The sequence below is a fragment of the Podarcis bocagei genome, assembly GCF_964188305.1.
Source record: "Podarcis bocagei genome assembly, chromosome: W".
In the NCBI taxonomy this organism is placed as follows: domain Eukaryota; kingdom Metazoa; phylum Chordata; class Lepidosauria; order Squamata; family Lacertidae; genus Podarcis; species Podarcis bocagei.
Window position 1 is genome coordinate 34,871,923 of NC_138131.1, and position 15,963 is coordinate 34,887,885.

A 15,963-nucleotide genomic window follows, 5' to 3' on the forward strand; every position below is an offset into this window, starting at 1 on the left:
GACCCTGATGGATTATCTGGATTATAACATGATTTTGATGGGAGACATGAATGGAGTGGTATCTACAAATATGGACAAGGCACAAAGACAGGTAGTCACCAAGGATGGTAGATTACCGAAAACTTTCTTTGAGATGACAGACAACTTGGACTTAGTTGACATTTGGAGAACAAAGAACCCCATGGCTAAAGAAGGAACCTTCTTTTCTGAAGCCAATATGACATGGACAAGAATTGACCAAATATGGGTAACTAGAGGAATGGCACCAAAGACAAGAAAAGTAGAAATCTGCCCAAAAACCTGCTCCGACCATAATGCTGTTAAGATGGAAATGAAATTAATACCAACTGGCTCCTTTATATGGAGGATGAATGACACCTTATTCAGAGATGAAGATGTGCTTAAGAAGGCCCAAAAAACTTTGAGAGACTATTTTGAGATAAATATGAACACCAATGTGGAAAAAAGAATAATCTGGGACACTAGTAAAGCGGTTATGAGAGGGTTCTTGATATAACAGAATGCATTAAAGAAGAGAATTCAAAATGAGAAGAAGGATAAAATTTTGGAGAAAATAAAGGAAGGTGAAAAAAAATTGAGAGCAAAACCAAAGTCTCAAGAGATTTTGAGAGAAATAAAGTTACATCAAGTGCAATATATGAAAATGATGAATCAGGAGATAGAATGGAAAATTAAACAAATGAGACAAAATACATTTGAGTCGGCTAATAAATGTGGGAAATTGCTGGCTTGGCAAATGAAAAAAAGACAAAAATTAAATACAGTTACAAATTTAGAAGTGGAAGGAAGGAATATACAGAACCCAGTTGAGATTAGAAATTGTTTCCAGAGGTATTTTAAACAACTATATACACAAGGATCACAGAAAGAAACTGACGTAGATCGATTTTTGAAAACAAATGGATTACAAAAAATCTCTCAAGAAAATAAATTAATGTTGAACTACAAAATAACTGAACAGGAGATTGACGGTGCCATTCAGAATATGCAATTGGGTAAATCTCCAGGACCAGATGGACTGACTTCTAGATACTACAGATCTTTAAAAGAATGGCTAGTACAACCTTTGAAAGAGGTCTGTAATGAAATAATGGAGGGGGAAAGGGCACCAGAGTCGTGGAAAGAAGCATATATCACACTTGTACCGAAAACAGAGACTGAAAAGACGCAGCTCAAGAACTAACGCCCCATATCACTGCTTAATGTGGATTACAAAATTTTTGCAGGCATTTCGGCTAAAAGACTAAAAAGAATGCTAGTGGAAGAGATACATAAGGACCAAGCAGGCTTTCTCCCAGGAAGACATCTGTCTGACAATGTGAGAAACATAATTAATATTTTAGAAAAATTACAAGTGAACATAAACACTAAGGCAGTTTTAATTTTTGTGGACATGGAGAAAGCCTTTGACAACATTTCTTGGATTTTTATGAATTTTTTTTTACAGGGTATGGGGGTAGGCCAAGGCTTTGAAAATGGTATAAGTGCAATATATTCCGAACAAAAGGCAAAATTGATTGTAAATAATGTGGTGACGGAAGAATTTAAGATAGAAAAAGGGACACGACAAGGTTGCCCAATCTCCCCATTGCTGTTTATATTGGTCCTGGAGGTTCTGCTGAATATGATAAGAAGGGACCAGTTGGTTAAAGGTATACAGGTCGGAGCCAAACAGTACAAATTGAGAGCATTTGCAGATGACTTAGTATTGACGTTACAGGAGCCAGAATCTAGTACTAAAAGAGTTTTAGAACTGATTCAAGAATTTGGTCAGGTTGCAGGGTTTAAATTGAATAAGTCAAAAACTAAAGTTTTAGAGAAAAATTTAACACCAATTGAGAGAGAGAGGTTTCAGAATGAGACAGGTTTAACAGTGGTTAAGAAAGTCAAATACTTGGGGATTAATATGACAGCAAAAAAATGGGAATTTATTTAAAGATAATTATGAAAAATGCTGGGTTGAAGTGAAAAAAGATTTAGAAATTTGGTCAAATTTGAAGCTTTCACTGCTAGGCCGTATTGTTGCGATAAAAATGAATGTATTGCCTAGAATGTTGCTTTTGTTTCAAACATTGCAAATTGTGGACAAAATGGACTGTTTTAAGAAGTGGCAGAGAGATATTTCCAGATTTGTCTGGCAGGGCAAGAAGCCTAGAATAAAATTTAAAATACTAACAGATGCAAAGGAAAGAGGTGGATTTGCCCTGCCAGACTTGAAACTTTACTATGAATCAGCAGCTTTTTGCTGGTTGAAAGAATGGCTGCTTCTTCGACAGTGGAATTTGCTGCCAAGGAGTGTGGTGGAGTCTCCTTCTTTGGAGGTCTTTAAGCAGAGGCTTGACAACCATATGTCAGGAGTGCTCTGATGGTGTTTCCTGCTTGGCAGGGGGTTGGACTCGATGGCCCTTGTGGTCTCTTCCAACTCTATGATTCTATGATTCTAAAACGCTGACATTTTGGATTTAGAAGGTTTTAACAATGTATTTGGATGGCATGCATATTTATGGTATGATAAGGTCAAAGCGCATAAGGCATTTAAAAACCATATTGTCAGGAAAGCATTGTTTAATGTTTGGATAAGATACAAGGACTTATTGGAAAATAAAACCCCAAGGTGGCTGTCACCGATTGAAGCGAAAGCTCTGAAAAAGCTCAATATGGAGGTCAAATGGCCGAAATATTGGGAAATTTTGGAACAAGATGGAGATAGATGGAAATTGCAGAGTTTTGAAAAACAAAAAAACAAAGTGCGTAATTGGCTTCATTATTATCAGATAATGGAGGCATACAATTTGGACAAAAAAATCGGCTTCCAGGTGGAAAAATCAAAATTAGAAACAGAATTGTTAGAACCCAAAACTAAGACTTTGTCGAAGATGTATAACTTGCTGTTGAAATGGAATACTCAGGATGAAACAGTGAAATCTGCAATGATCAAATGGGCACAAGACATTGGACATAACATAATGATGGCTGACTGGGAATAGTTATGGAACACAGGTATGAAGTTTACTGCATGTAATGCCTTAAGAGAGAATATTATGAAAATGATATACAGGTGGTACATAACCCCAGTCAAGCTTGCAAAAATCTATCATTTGCCCGATAATAAATGTTGGAAATGTAAAGAAACTGAAGGTACATTCTTTCACCTTTGGTGGACGTGCCCAAGGATTAAGGCTTTCTGGGAGATGATATATAATGAACTGAAAAAGGTATTTAAATATACCTTCTTGAAGAAACCAGAGGCCTTTCTCCTGGGCATAGTCGGCCAATCGGTGTTAAAGAAGGACAGAATTTTCTTTATGTATGCTACAACAGCAGCAAGAATACTCATCACAAAGTATTGGAAGACTCAAGATCTACCCACTTTGGAAGAATGGCAGATGAAAGTGATGGACTGCATGGAATTGGCGGAAATGACTGGTAGAATCCGAGACCAGGGAGGAGAGCCGGTGGAAGAAGATTGGAAGAAATTTAAAGATTATTTACAGAAATATTGCAAAATTAATGAATGTAGAATGATGTTTGATTGAAGTTAAGTGGTTTCTAGCTGTAATGATATAAAAGAATATGGAAAATTGGATTTCTAAATAGGTAAAAATTTAATGTTATAATATATTAAGATTAAAGATCAGGATAAGGAGGGAAAGAAATTGCTGAATTAATTAATTGAATTGGAACACAAAAAAGGGAGGTATGAGGAGGTCACGGAAACAAGGATATGAATGTAAGATATGGAAAGATTTATTTTTTTATTTTTCTTTTTTCCTTTTTTCTGTAAGTGTACTTACTTTTTTATTCTGTATCTTTCTTGTATTTTTATTTTTGTCTTTTACCTTTGTATTTTTTGTTTTTATGTAATTCCTCTTTCTGAAACTTTAATAATTTTTTTTTATATATATATAAAAAAGAAACCTCACATCAAGCACATGAGAATCTTTGGTTCTGACATGTGGGTACACACCTATAATGGGTTGGGAGTTACTCGTGCGTAATCCTGCTCCGTTTGAGCATTAGATTGCCTGGTTAAACCCTCCGGACTGCACAGCCCATCTCAGCGTGGCTGCCCTTAGTCACTCATAGAATCTGTCTGTGGGCGTTTCTTAAAGCATTGCCAACATAAGAGTTGTTTGACGCCCAATCGTTTCCACCTCTCACTGCGCGGGAGTCTCCTGCGCAGGGTGGGCGTGGGCAGCGGGGTGCTTGGGCTCTCCTCGCTAACTTCGAATGAAGAGTCCTGGAGCCCCTGCACCTCCCTGTCCCGTTGCTCTCCTGGATCCCTGGTGTTACACTCATTCTCTTCCCCTTCTTCCCGGCTGTGTCTCCCTCTATCGCTTGGACCTTCCCCTGCAGAATCAGAGACCCTCTCCTTCTCCCGTGCCTCTGATGGCAGTTCCCTGACATCCACCTCCCTCCCAGGGCCCCCTTCACTCCCCCTCCGACCCGGGGGCTCTATTGCAGCCGCTTCTCTGGTCGGCGAGCCAAGGAAACCCCAGAATGAGCTGTCCTCCTCATCTGTGGGTGTGAACACCTCTTCCCACCTGCTAAGGTTCCCACCCAAGGAATGACTCTCCCAATCCGATTCTTCTTCGGATTCTGAAAACCCTTCGAAACTCTCTTCCTCCTCTGTGGTGCCGAACTGTTCCTCCCAGAATCGCTCTAAGGGCTTGGGTTTATCTGGGAACCGTCGGTGGAACACTTCCACCATATGCTCGTCGCCAACTGCCTCTGCTGGCACACACGTGTTTTCCAACCAGGGCTCTCCTTCCCACGCCACCAAGTACTCCACCTGCCGCCCTCGCCACCTTGAATCCACTATCTCTGCGGCCGAGCTCTGGTGTTCCCTCTCTTCTACCTGTGGTTGTGGCAAGACTTCTACCTCCCGCCCCTCGAATTCCCGCCCCTCTCTGTGTGGTGAGAGCAAGGACCTGTGGAACACGGGATGTATTTTCATGTTGTTGGGCAACCTGAGCTTGAACGCCACGGGGTTTATCTGTTGTATAACTTCAAACGGCCCCAGTCGTCTGGGCTGCAACTTCTTGCACCCTCCCTTAAAGGGTAACCCTTGAGTGGACAACCACACGCGATCCCCCACCCTAATGGTTTCCCCTTCCCTTCGGTGTTTATCTGCTTGCTTCTTGTAATTGGCCTTGGCCCTTTCTAGGTTCATCTTGAGCTGTTGATGTAACGCTTCCATTTCTTCCACAAACTGTTCAGCTGCAGGCACACTCCAGCTCTGCTCCTCATTACCCGGGAATGCCCTGGGATGACACCCATAATTGGCTAAGAAGGGGCTCATACCGGTGGACACATGTTCAGCATTATTGTACACAAATTCTGCTAGCACTAGTTTCTCTACCCAATCATTCTGCCTCTCGCTAACGTAGCAGCGTAAGTACTGCTGGAGTACACTGTTTGCCCTTTCCGCCTGCCCATTGGTTTCTGGGTGTCTCGCTGTCGAGAAGCTGACCTCGACTTGCAGTAGGCTCATGAGCTTCCTCCAGAACCGGGAAGTAAATTGTTTTCCGCAGTCAGATAAAACCCTCAAGGGGGCGCCATGCAGCCTGAAAATGTGTTCTACAAACAACCGTGCCGTTTCTTCCGCCGTCACCGCATGTGAGCAGGCGATAAAATGGCACATTTTGGTTAGCAAGTCGACTACTACCATCACTGCTGTTTTTCCCCTCGATTTGGCAAATCCGTCATGAAATCAATTGACACCACCTCCCAGGGTTTGTTTGGCATGGGTAAGGGTTCCAGCAAACCTGCTGGCATCGTGCGTTCCCCTTTGGCCCTCTGGCAGTGGTCACACCCTCTTACATATTCGCGTACATCTTCCCTCACCTGTGGCCACCAAAATTGTCGGGTCACCAGCATCATGGTTTTCTGTTGCCCAAAGTGCCCCGCTGTGGGGGTGTCATGTAGTTGTTTGAGTACCCTTCTTCTTAAAGCCTTCCCCGGTACGTACATCGCCCCCCTGTAGTACAACACCCCTTCCTTCTCCTTGAACCCCTCTGGTGCTCCCCGCCCATCTTGGAGTTCCCTGATTTTTGTTCGTGCGAATTCATCGTCCCTAGTGAGTCCTGCCAGTTCTCTTGTGCCCACTAGAGTTCCCCCACACACCCATCGGTCCTCAGGTATGACATGGCGGGTCTCCGGCGGCCCTTCTCCTTTGAAGTACTCCGGTTTACGCGAGAGAGCGTCTGCTCTCACGTTTAGCTCGCCGGGCACATACTGGATTTCGAAGGAAAACTTGGAAAACTCCTGCGCCCAGCGAATCTGTCTCTGGTTGAGCACCCGTGCTGTCCGCCAGTATTCCAAGTTCTTATGATCTGTACAGACCTGGATCTTGCGCTGCGCCCCTATCAAAAAATGGCGCCACCGACGAAAGGCGGTGTAAATCGCTAGCAGCTCTCGGTCGTACACGGTGTAGTTTTGTTCCGACTTGCTCAGCTTCCTCAAGAAGAAGGCGCACGGTTTCCATTCTTGCTGGCTCAGTCCTGGCTGCAACAGAACCGCCCCAATTGCTCTGTCTGACGCGTCCGTCTCCAACCGCAGTGGTTTCTCCAAATCCACATGTAGTAATTGTTCTTCCGACATGAACGCCTTCTTCAAGCTTTCAAAGGATCGCTGGGCTTCCTCCGTCCACAGAAACTTCTTTTTACTACTGAGGCAGTCCGTGATTGGGGCTGTCAAGTGTGCAAAGTTCTTGATGAACTTCCTGTAGAAATTGCCAAAACCTAGGAATCTCTGCACATCCTTTCGTGTCTTAGGGGTTTTCCACTCCAATACGGCTTGCACCTTGCTTGGGTCCATGGCTAAGCCTTTGTCAGATAACTTGTACCCCAGGAAGTCCACCTCTCGGGCATGAAACTGACATTTCTCTAGCTTGACCCACAACTGGTGTTTCTGCAATCGTTGTAGCACTTCCCTGACATCTCTCACATGTTGCTCCTCATTTTCTGAATATATTAAGACGTCGTCCAGGAATGCTACACAGTTCTTGTAAAGCAGAGACCCCAACACGTGGTGCATGAACGCTTGAAAACAGGCGGAGCCTGACTGTAATCCGAAAGGCATAACGAGATATTCAAAGGCCCCCAGGGGTGTGAACATGGTGGTCTTCCATTCATCTCCCTCTCTCATTCGGATTAAGTTGTAAGCCCCCCTCAGGTCCAGCTTGGTGAAAATCTTTCCCTTCCTCACTCTCGTCAGAATGTCGTCGATTCTGGGCATAGGGAAAGTCACAGGTTCTGACACCAAATTTACCCTTCTGAAGTCAACTACAAGCCTCGGTTTATCAGTGCCCTTTTTGTCCACAAAAAATACTGGACTACCCCCCACTGCCTTTGACTCTCTTATGAACCCTCTCTTTAGGTTCTTGTCGATAAAGTCCCGTAACTCCTTCATCTCCCTGTCTGACATGGCATACAGCTTACCCACCAGCAGCTGCGCCCCAGGGAGCAAATTGATCTGGCAATCGAACGGCCTGTGGGGTGGCAGTTTATCTGCCTCCTTCTCACTGAAAACCTCCTACAGATCAGTATATTGTGGTGGCACCTCCCCTTTACCCTCCACTGCAGTGCTAGCCACTCTGGCTACGCTCATCCTTGGCATTTCCCCTCCGAAGCAGTGCTGCAGGCAGTAGTCAGACCCAAAGCTGACGGTCCTCTGATGCCACGCCACCACCGGATCATGTTGCGCTAGCCAGCTCATCCCTGATATTATTGGGGGACCCACTAATGAGGCAACGTGGAAGGCAATTGTCTCTGAGTGCCTAGACACTCTCATTCTCATAGGTGGGGTCTGGTGTGTAACTTCCCCCCCAATCAGTTCCCTCCCATCAATGGTGGTGACTTGCAGAGGTGCATCCAAAGGTAGCAGGTGAAGCTGATGCTCTAAGGCAAAGTCCCTGCTAAAAAAATTGCATGAGCTTCCTGAGTCCAGCATACCCTGAACCTTCACTGAGTGCCCATTAGGGAGTTCTAGTACCACCTCAATGGCAATTGCGGCTCTTGGAGAATCTGGTTTGGGCACATTCATTGGTTGTTGGCTCGGCTGCTGTGCCCGCTGATCGGCAGCCAAGCGTTTCCATTTCCCTGCTCCGGAGTCTGGGGTTCCTCCTCCTCGCCTCCCACGGCCCCCACCATTCCTTGCCAGGCCTTTCTTTGTGGGCAGACTCTGACAAAATGTCCTGGCCATTGGCAAAGGAAACATTTCTTGGTCGTTTTTACATCCTTTCCCTCCTTTCTGCGACTCTCGCTGGAGTTTGAAACTTCCTGGGCGCGCGCACCGCCTATTTCCATTGGCTCCGCCGGCGGGGAAGGCTGCCTAGGTATTCTAGGAATGCGGTAGTCATGACAACGCTGCTCTCTCCCTTCCCGCCTCTCTTGAGCCCGCGCTTCCTGTCTTATGCCAATCACAAGGACTGCCTTGGTTAGCTGATCCATAGACTCTGGGCGGGGTGCGTGCGAAAGCTCATCTTTGACCGTTGGTGACAACCCCTCCTCAAATAGCATTTGTATGGGCTCCGAGTCCAGTTGCCACCCCAGGCGATGGACTATCATGGCAAAACGTGACCAATAGTCTCTAACTGACCCTTCTCCCTGCTTACAGTTCAGCAGTTCCCGTTTGGTCACACTCTGTTGCAAATCGCTACTGAACATCGCGTCCATCGCCTGAAGGAATTTCGGTAGATCCTCCATGGCGTCATTCTGCGTCGCCATAAGCGGTCGAATCCACTCCCTCGCCCCGTCCTGCAAGTGCCCCACAATATAAGCAACTTTGCCTGCATCATTTTCAAAATCGTTTTGCTGCAGCTTCAGGGCATATTCTATTTCTGTTCTAAACGCCCCATACTCTTGAGGCTTTCCCCCAAACTTGTGCACCAGTCCCGGTACCTTCCTTGCTATGGGGGTGGGTTTCCCCTGAGCATCCTGAGACCGTCGTTCGTCCAGCCTCGCCGTCAGGATGGCTATGTGCTCTTCCAGATCGCAGTTTCTCTCCTGCAGCGATTAGCCGCCAGCCGCCCCTCTCGTGGCTCCGACTTCTCCGGTCTTACTCATGATGCCCCCCTTCTGCTTGTTGCGCACGAGCAACTTTCAGTGACAGACAGATTGCTATAATGGGTTGGGAGTTACTCGTGCGTAATCCCGCTCCGTTTGAGCATCGGATTGCCTGGTTAAACCCTCCGGACTATGCAGCCCATATTAGCGTGGCTGCCCTTAGTCACTTGTAGCATCTGTCTGTGGGCGTTTCTTAAAGCATTGCCAACATAAGAGTTGTTTGACGCCCAATCGTTTCCGCCTCTCACTGCGCGGGAGTCTCCTGCGCAGGGTGGGCGTGGGCAGCGGGGTGCTTGGGCTCTCCTCGCTAACTTCCAACGAAGAGTCCTGGAGCCCCTGCACCTCCCTGTCCCGTTGCTCTCCTGGATCCCTGGTGTTACACTCATTCTCTTCCCCTTCTTCCCGGCTGAGTCTCCCTCTAGCGCTTGGACCTTCCCCTGCAGAATCAGAGACCCTCTCCTTCTCCCGTGCCTCTGATGGCAGTTCCCTGACAACACCCCACAGAGCAACAAGCTTGGGAAGCGTGGGGCACATGGTTTGTTCATGGGGTACGAAAAAGGTGCATACAGGGTATGGATGACTGACTCTAAGTCCATAAAGTTCACAAGGAGTGTTGAGTACAATGTGGGAATTTTCCAGAGTTACCCAGAGGAAGATGAAGGTGATGTGAAAAAAGCAGATGATGCTGAGGAAGCTGAGGAAGCTGAGGATGATGATGATCAGAGTTCGGATTCCAGCTCAGTGGGCGGCGCTGCTGCTGATGTGAGTGACAGTGATGACACAGCAGACTACAAGAGCGCAAAGGCCTCAGTCAGACCATCTGATGCGTCTGACAATGAACTGGAAGAACCACTGTTCACCATTGGTCACTTTTCTCCTAAGAAGGAGGAGGTGAGTGCAGAAGACTTGCGTCTAGTACGCAGATCTGAAAGGGCCACGAAGGGCAAACCTCCAAAGAGATTTGCTGATGAGTTTGCTAAGATGGCAACTGCTGTTCTTAGTAGCTCAGAGAAGATGTGGGAACCTTCAAGCTTCAAAGAGGTTCAGGAGTTAACCTCTAAAGATGCTGAGCCTTGGCTTAATGCCATGAAGGCTGAAGTTGATTCCTTGAATAGGAACCAAACTTGGGAGCTGGTAGCGGTAGTCCCAGGAATGAGACTGGTTGGCAGAAAATGGGTCTTCAAGGCCAAGACAGACCAGAATGGCAAGGTAGTCAGAGACAAAGCCAGATTGGTTGCCAGAGGTTTTTCACAGGTATCAGGATAGGATTACCACGAGACCTACTCTCCCACCGTCAAATATGAGAGCATTCGGCTGATGCTCAAGATTGCTGCAGAAGAGAAACTGCATGTTTCCCATCATGACATTAATACAGTTTTTTTGTACGGAATTTTGGGGGAGGAGCTGTTTATGCTTCTACCTGACGGGATGCAGATACAGAAGGGAATGGTCTGTAAACTGCGGAAATCCTTATATGGTCTCAAGCAGAGTGCTAGGTGTTGGAACACAAAACTCACTGAGGCATTGTTTTCTCTAGGTTTTCACCAGGGCAAAGCTGATCCGTGTGTGTTTGTCAAGGAGGAGGGGCAAAACAAACTATATTGTTTATGTTTTGTTGATGATCTTCTGATGTTTTGGAAGAATCAGGCTTTTTACCAAAGCACCCTAGCTCAGCTGAAGGAGCACTTTGACATGAAGGATCTTGGTGAGGTATCCAACTATCTTTCTCTGCAGGTGGAGAGGGACCAAGCAGGTAATTTTCTGGTACACCAAACAGAAAATTGCTGATGTATTAACCAGGTTGAATTTGGTTGATGCAAACCCAGCAGACACACCGATGGTGACAGGTTACCTGGTAGATAGTACTGCTGAAGCGTTTTCTGACACTATGCTGTACAGATGCATTCTAGGCAAGTTGAATTTCATTGCTAGATGTTCAAGACCTGACATAGCTGTAAGCACTAACCTGCTTAGCAGAAATGCTAACAATCCTACCGTTCATGATGGGAAACAGGAATGAGACCGTGTCAGCATATAACACCTATGCTCACATACCTGCACTGGTTGCCCATTTGGTATATAAAACACTGAACAGCTTGCAACCAGTTTACTTGAGAGATGGCCTTACCCCATATATGCCCATTTGACTGCTTCAGTCTGCAGAACTGACACCGATACAGGTGTCACATAATACTCGTTCTGCCGTTGAAGGAAATCAATCTTTTAGCATGGCAGCACCTACACTTTGGGGCTCCCTGCCTACTAACAATACTGTACTCTTTTCAGCACCTGCTAAAAGCCAAGAAGAACACCATTCCAAAAATGAGTTTGACGATTCCCTTGCCTTTGATGAAAAGAGACACTTAAACTCTTTTTTAGCCCTCCCTTACCAGTCACAGGAAGAAATCATTAGCAGAATGACTTCCTTACAATACACCCTTATTCACTTTCGGCCTCCAGAGAAAGCTAATACAATCACAGATCAAATTATGGAAATAATGTCTAACCAACACAGAGGTAAACAAAGGGAAGAGGTGGAGAACCCCCCCCCCCATAAACAAAGATAATCAAATTGATAAGGAACACCCTCCTATCAGAGAGTATAACTATGCTGTCCCTTCAAAATAAAAAAAAATCCTTCCAGTAGCACCTTAAAGATCAACTAAGTTGGTTCTTGGTATGAGCTTTCATGTGCATGCACACTTCTTCAGATACCTGAAGGTATGTCCCTGCCAAGAAAACTTCATGGACAAAGACAACAGGCACATAAACGTTATGATGCTGGAAGATGAGCCCCTCAGGTCGGAAGGCGTCCAACATGCTACTGAGGAAGAGCGGAGGACAAGTACAAGTAGATTCAGAGCTGATGAAGCAGCTGGGCCAAAGCCGAAAGGACGCTCAGTTGCGGATATGCCTGGAAGCAAAAGGAAAGTCCAATGCTGTAAAGAAAAATATTGCATAGGAACAAGGAACGTAAGAACCATGAACCTGGGTAAGTTGGATGTGGTCAAAAATGAGATGGCAAGAATAAATATTGACATCCTGGGCATCAGTGAACTAAAATGGACGGGAATGGGCGAATTCAGTTCGGATGACCATCATATCTACTACTGTGGGCAAGAAACACGTAAAAGAAATGGAGTGGCCCTCATAGTCAACAAAAGAGTGGCGAAAGCTGTACTGGGATGCAATCTCAAAAATGATAGAATGATCTCGCTACGAATCCAAGGCAGACCTTTTAACATCACAGTAATCCAAGTTTATGCACCAACTACTGGTGCTGAAGAAACTGAAATTGAGCAATTCAATGAAGACTTACAAGACCTTATAGAAGTGACACCAAAGAAGGATGTTCTTCTCATTATAGGGGATTGGAATGCTAAAGTAGGGAGTCGAGAGATAAAAGGAACAACTGGCAAGTTTGGCCTTGGAGATCAAAACGAAGCAGGGCAAAGGCTAATAGAGTTCTGTCAAGAGAACAAGCTGGCATCATCTATGTCCTCCGTTTGGCTTGGGGATCTATAGTAAACTACCACAATGAGGTCTCTGTTATTCTTCTCTCCCTTAATTTTGACCCAAATGCTCTCACTTTGGCTTTGAGGTTCTAAATCTTGGATCTCTTCACAGGTATACACATCCCTGACATATAACGCCACTCCTCCTCCTTTCTTGTCTGGTCTGTTTCTCTGAAATAGATTGTATCCCCCCATTATTACTTTCCAATCGTGGGACTTATCCCACCAGGTTTCAGTGATGCCTATTATGTCATATTTAGTTTGCTGTACCAAGAGCTCAAGCTCATCTTGTTTATTTCCCATGCTTTGCGCATTAGTGTACAGACATTGAAGTCCATTAATCATTCCCCCATGTCTCTTATTTAAGGATTTTTTCCTCCCACCACTAGGTCTGCGTGCTGTTTGCTCCATTTGGTCTGACATTTGGATGATCATCTTCATCAATTGATAGACTCCTACCTTCAGGAGCACTGTCTCCCTCCCCCACATTAGTCAGTTTAAAGCCCTCCTGATGAGGTTTCTGAGATTTTTGGCAAAAACATTTCTCCCAACCGTTGTGAGGTGCAGCCCATCACTTGCCAGAAGTCCATCTTCAAGAAACTGCAGTCCATGATCTAAGAATCCAAACCGTTCCTGTTTACACCATTTGCGAAGCCAGCTGTTCACTTCCACTATTTTTCCCTCTCTCCCTGGGTCACGTCGTTCAACTGGGAGGACAGATGAGATGACAATTTGTGCATTTAATTGCTTCAATTTCCTGCCCAGAGCCTCGTAGTCTCTTTTGATCTTCTGGAGGCTATTGCTTGCAGTGTCATTGGTTCCCACATGAACCAAGAGGAAGGGGTATTTGTCAGTGGGTTTTGTGATTCCTTGCAGTCGTTCAGTTACATCTTGGATCTTAGCCCCGGGGAGACAGCACACCTCCCAAGACCTCTTGTCAGGCCCACAGATCACTGCTTCTGTTCCCCTCAGTAGGGAATCCCCTATCACCACTACACGCCTCCTCTTAGGTTTGGTTGGGGTTCTTCCGTGAGCTGTCCGTTCCAAGGTCGTCTGCACATTCCCTGAGGACTGACTTTGCTGCTCGTCTTCATATACCTGATTGACTGTAATGAGGGATACCTGATCGACTGTAATGAGGGAGAGATCCTCAAATGGAGTCTGTTCTTCGTCTTCCATGCTAGGGGAAAGGACTTCAAAGCGATTCTGTATTTCTAAACAATCAGAGCGAACCCTGGGCCTCCCACTTCTTTGAGTCACGTTTCTCCATATATCTGGCACCTGTGTTGGTGAACTAACCTCCTTCTCAGGGGTGTCCCCTGTCTCCTCCTTGGTGGAGACGGTGTTCTCTGTTGCTTCCAAGAAGAGCTCCAGCTCTCTAATCCTTTGGAGCTACACGTTCCTCCAGTTGCTGGAGTTTGTCTTCTAAGAGGGCAATCAACATACTATTGCTGCAGGTAAAGCTGCCTGCAACCTTTGGCAAGGTGGCAAACATTGCGCAGGAACCGCAGGCGACTGCAGCTGTTCCCTCACCCTCCATCTTGAAAACGTGTTGTTGGGGGTGGCTACAGTGGGCCTCCATCTTAAAAAGCGTGAAGACAGGACAAACAACCCCCCCAAAAAAAACAACCTAGGTGTCCCCCAAGAAACGTTTGAGACTAGCTCCCCTAAATCTAAAAGATGGATCAAGCTGCCCTGCAAGCTCTGATAAGCTCCTCCCACAGCTAATCACCTGCCTCAACAGAAACCCTGCCCCCTCTGACCTTTGCACAGGGAGAGCAGCTAATCAGCCACAAAGAAACACACACACAAGAAAACTCTTTTGCTCCTTCTTCAGCTACTGCCCTGCAAGCTCTGTCATTTTAAAAAAAAATTAGTTTATTATTTTTAATTGGATTATGATCCGGATATGTTGATTGGCTGTTTTTATTGGAAAACCAATGAAAATGATTTTTTGAAAAACCAAAACCTGCCACATCAAGTGATACAAGGTTTTATGCTGTCCGAAGCTTGCTGTCGTGGCACTGACGTAGAACTTGGCCATCTTTCTCTGAAAAAAGCTCCATCCTGGTGCTTCACTCCCTCGGCGCAGCCAAATTGTCTTTGGCGAAGGCGTTGGCCACCGTCTGTTGCTGGAAATCAGAGGACCCCCCTCCCCAAAACTCTCCAGCTCTGATGCTTCCTTGCTAGTTCCCTCCGTGGGTTGCTCTTCCATGTCCCACCAGTCTGAACCAGGCTCAAAATCCTCTTCTTCCCCAGTGTCACTCCCTGGTCCCTCCTGGTTAACTGGCTGCCAGCACTACTTATCTAGCCAGTTCCTGACATTGGCTCAGTGTGGGCACAGACTCTGACAGGGCTACGTCTCCTGCTCTGCAAGACAGTTCTGTTCCAGCCCCTTTCCCTCTCCCCTTCAGAGCTTGAGAGGGTAGAGCAGAGAAAAGGGCAAAGCAATTTAGAGCTGAGTCACAGAAGGCTGCCGGGAGGGAGGCTTAAAAGAGGGAAGGAGAAGTCGGAAACTCAATCCTGCAACTTACTAACGTGGAGTGTGTCTGGCTATCTCTGTGGGGGGGGGGTAAAGGGAAGTCTTCTTTCTGCACATAACTGTTAGTTCTCTTTCTGCACAAAACTGCTCCATTATGGGGAAGCCTTGCTTCTTCTCTCTTGCTTCTTGGGAAAGTCTTGCTTACAGTCTGCTTCTGCACAAACTGTACAAAACTGTTCCAAACACCAGGACATTCTTTTCCTTGTTCAGTCATCCTAAGCGCATGGAAAACAACATGACCTGCTCTCCATGCCTAGCTGACCACATCTACAGAACTTGATTGTTATATTGTTTCGTGCCATATTAATCTCTAGTTACAATTTAATTAGGAGGCTTCATGCCTGTCTAGTTCCAGCTTCGATTCCCAGCCTTTACTCCATCGATGATAAATGATCACATGTAATCCCCACCTCTCACATGTAATTCCCGCCTTAGTACTTATGTTAACCAATCACAAGTTTCTTTGTGTATGTATCAACCAATCAGCCACAGGCCCACCTGTGGCAATGCTTGTAATATTCAATAAAAGAGGCTCTCAGGGTCCGCCCAGGGAGACGCCTCAAGTTGCACCTGCCTCTCTCGTCTCCCGTGATTTTTCATTCCTACATCTGGTGACCCCGACGTGCCAGATCCCTTCACACAGCCTCATACTTCACTCGACTGGAGAAGTCTTAGCGCGCTACACCGTGAGTATGGGGGGGGGGAGCTTACAAAGTCCCAGAAAGTGCATGCTACTGAACTGCTTCATTTAGTCAGACAAAGAGGTGCAGGTGCTCATGTTTCTTTAAAGGAAATTGAACGTTTGTTATGTGAGATT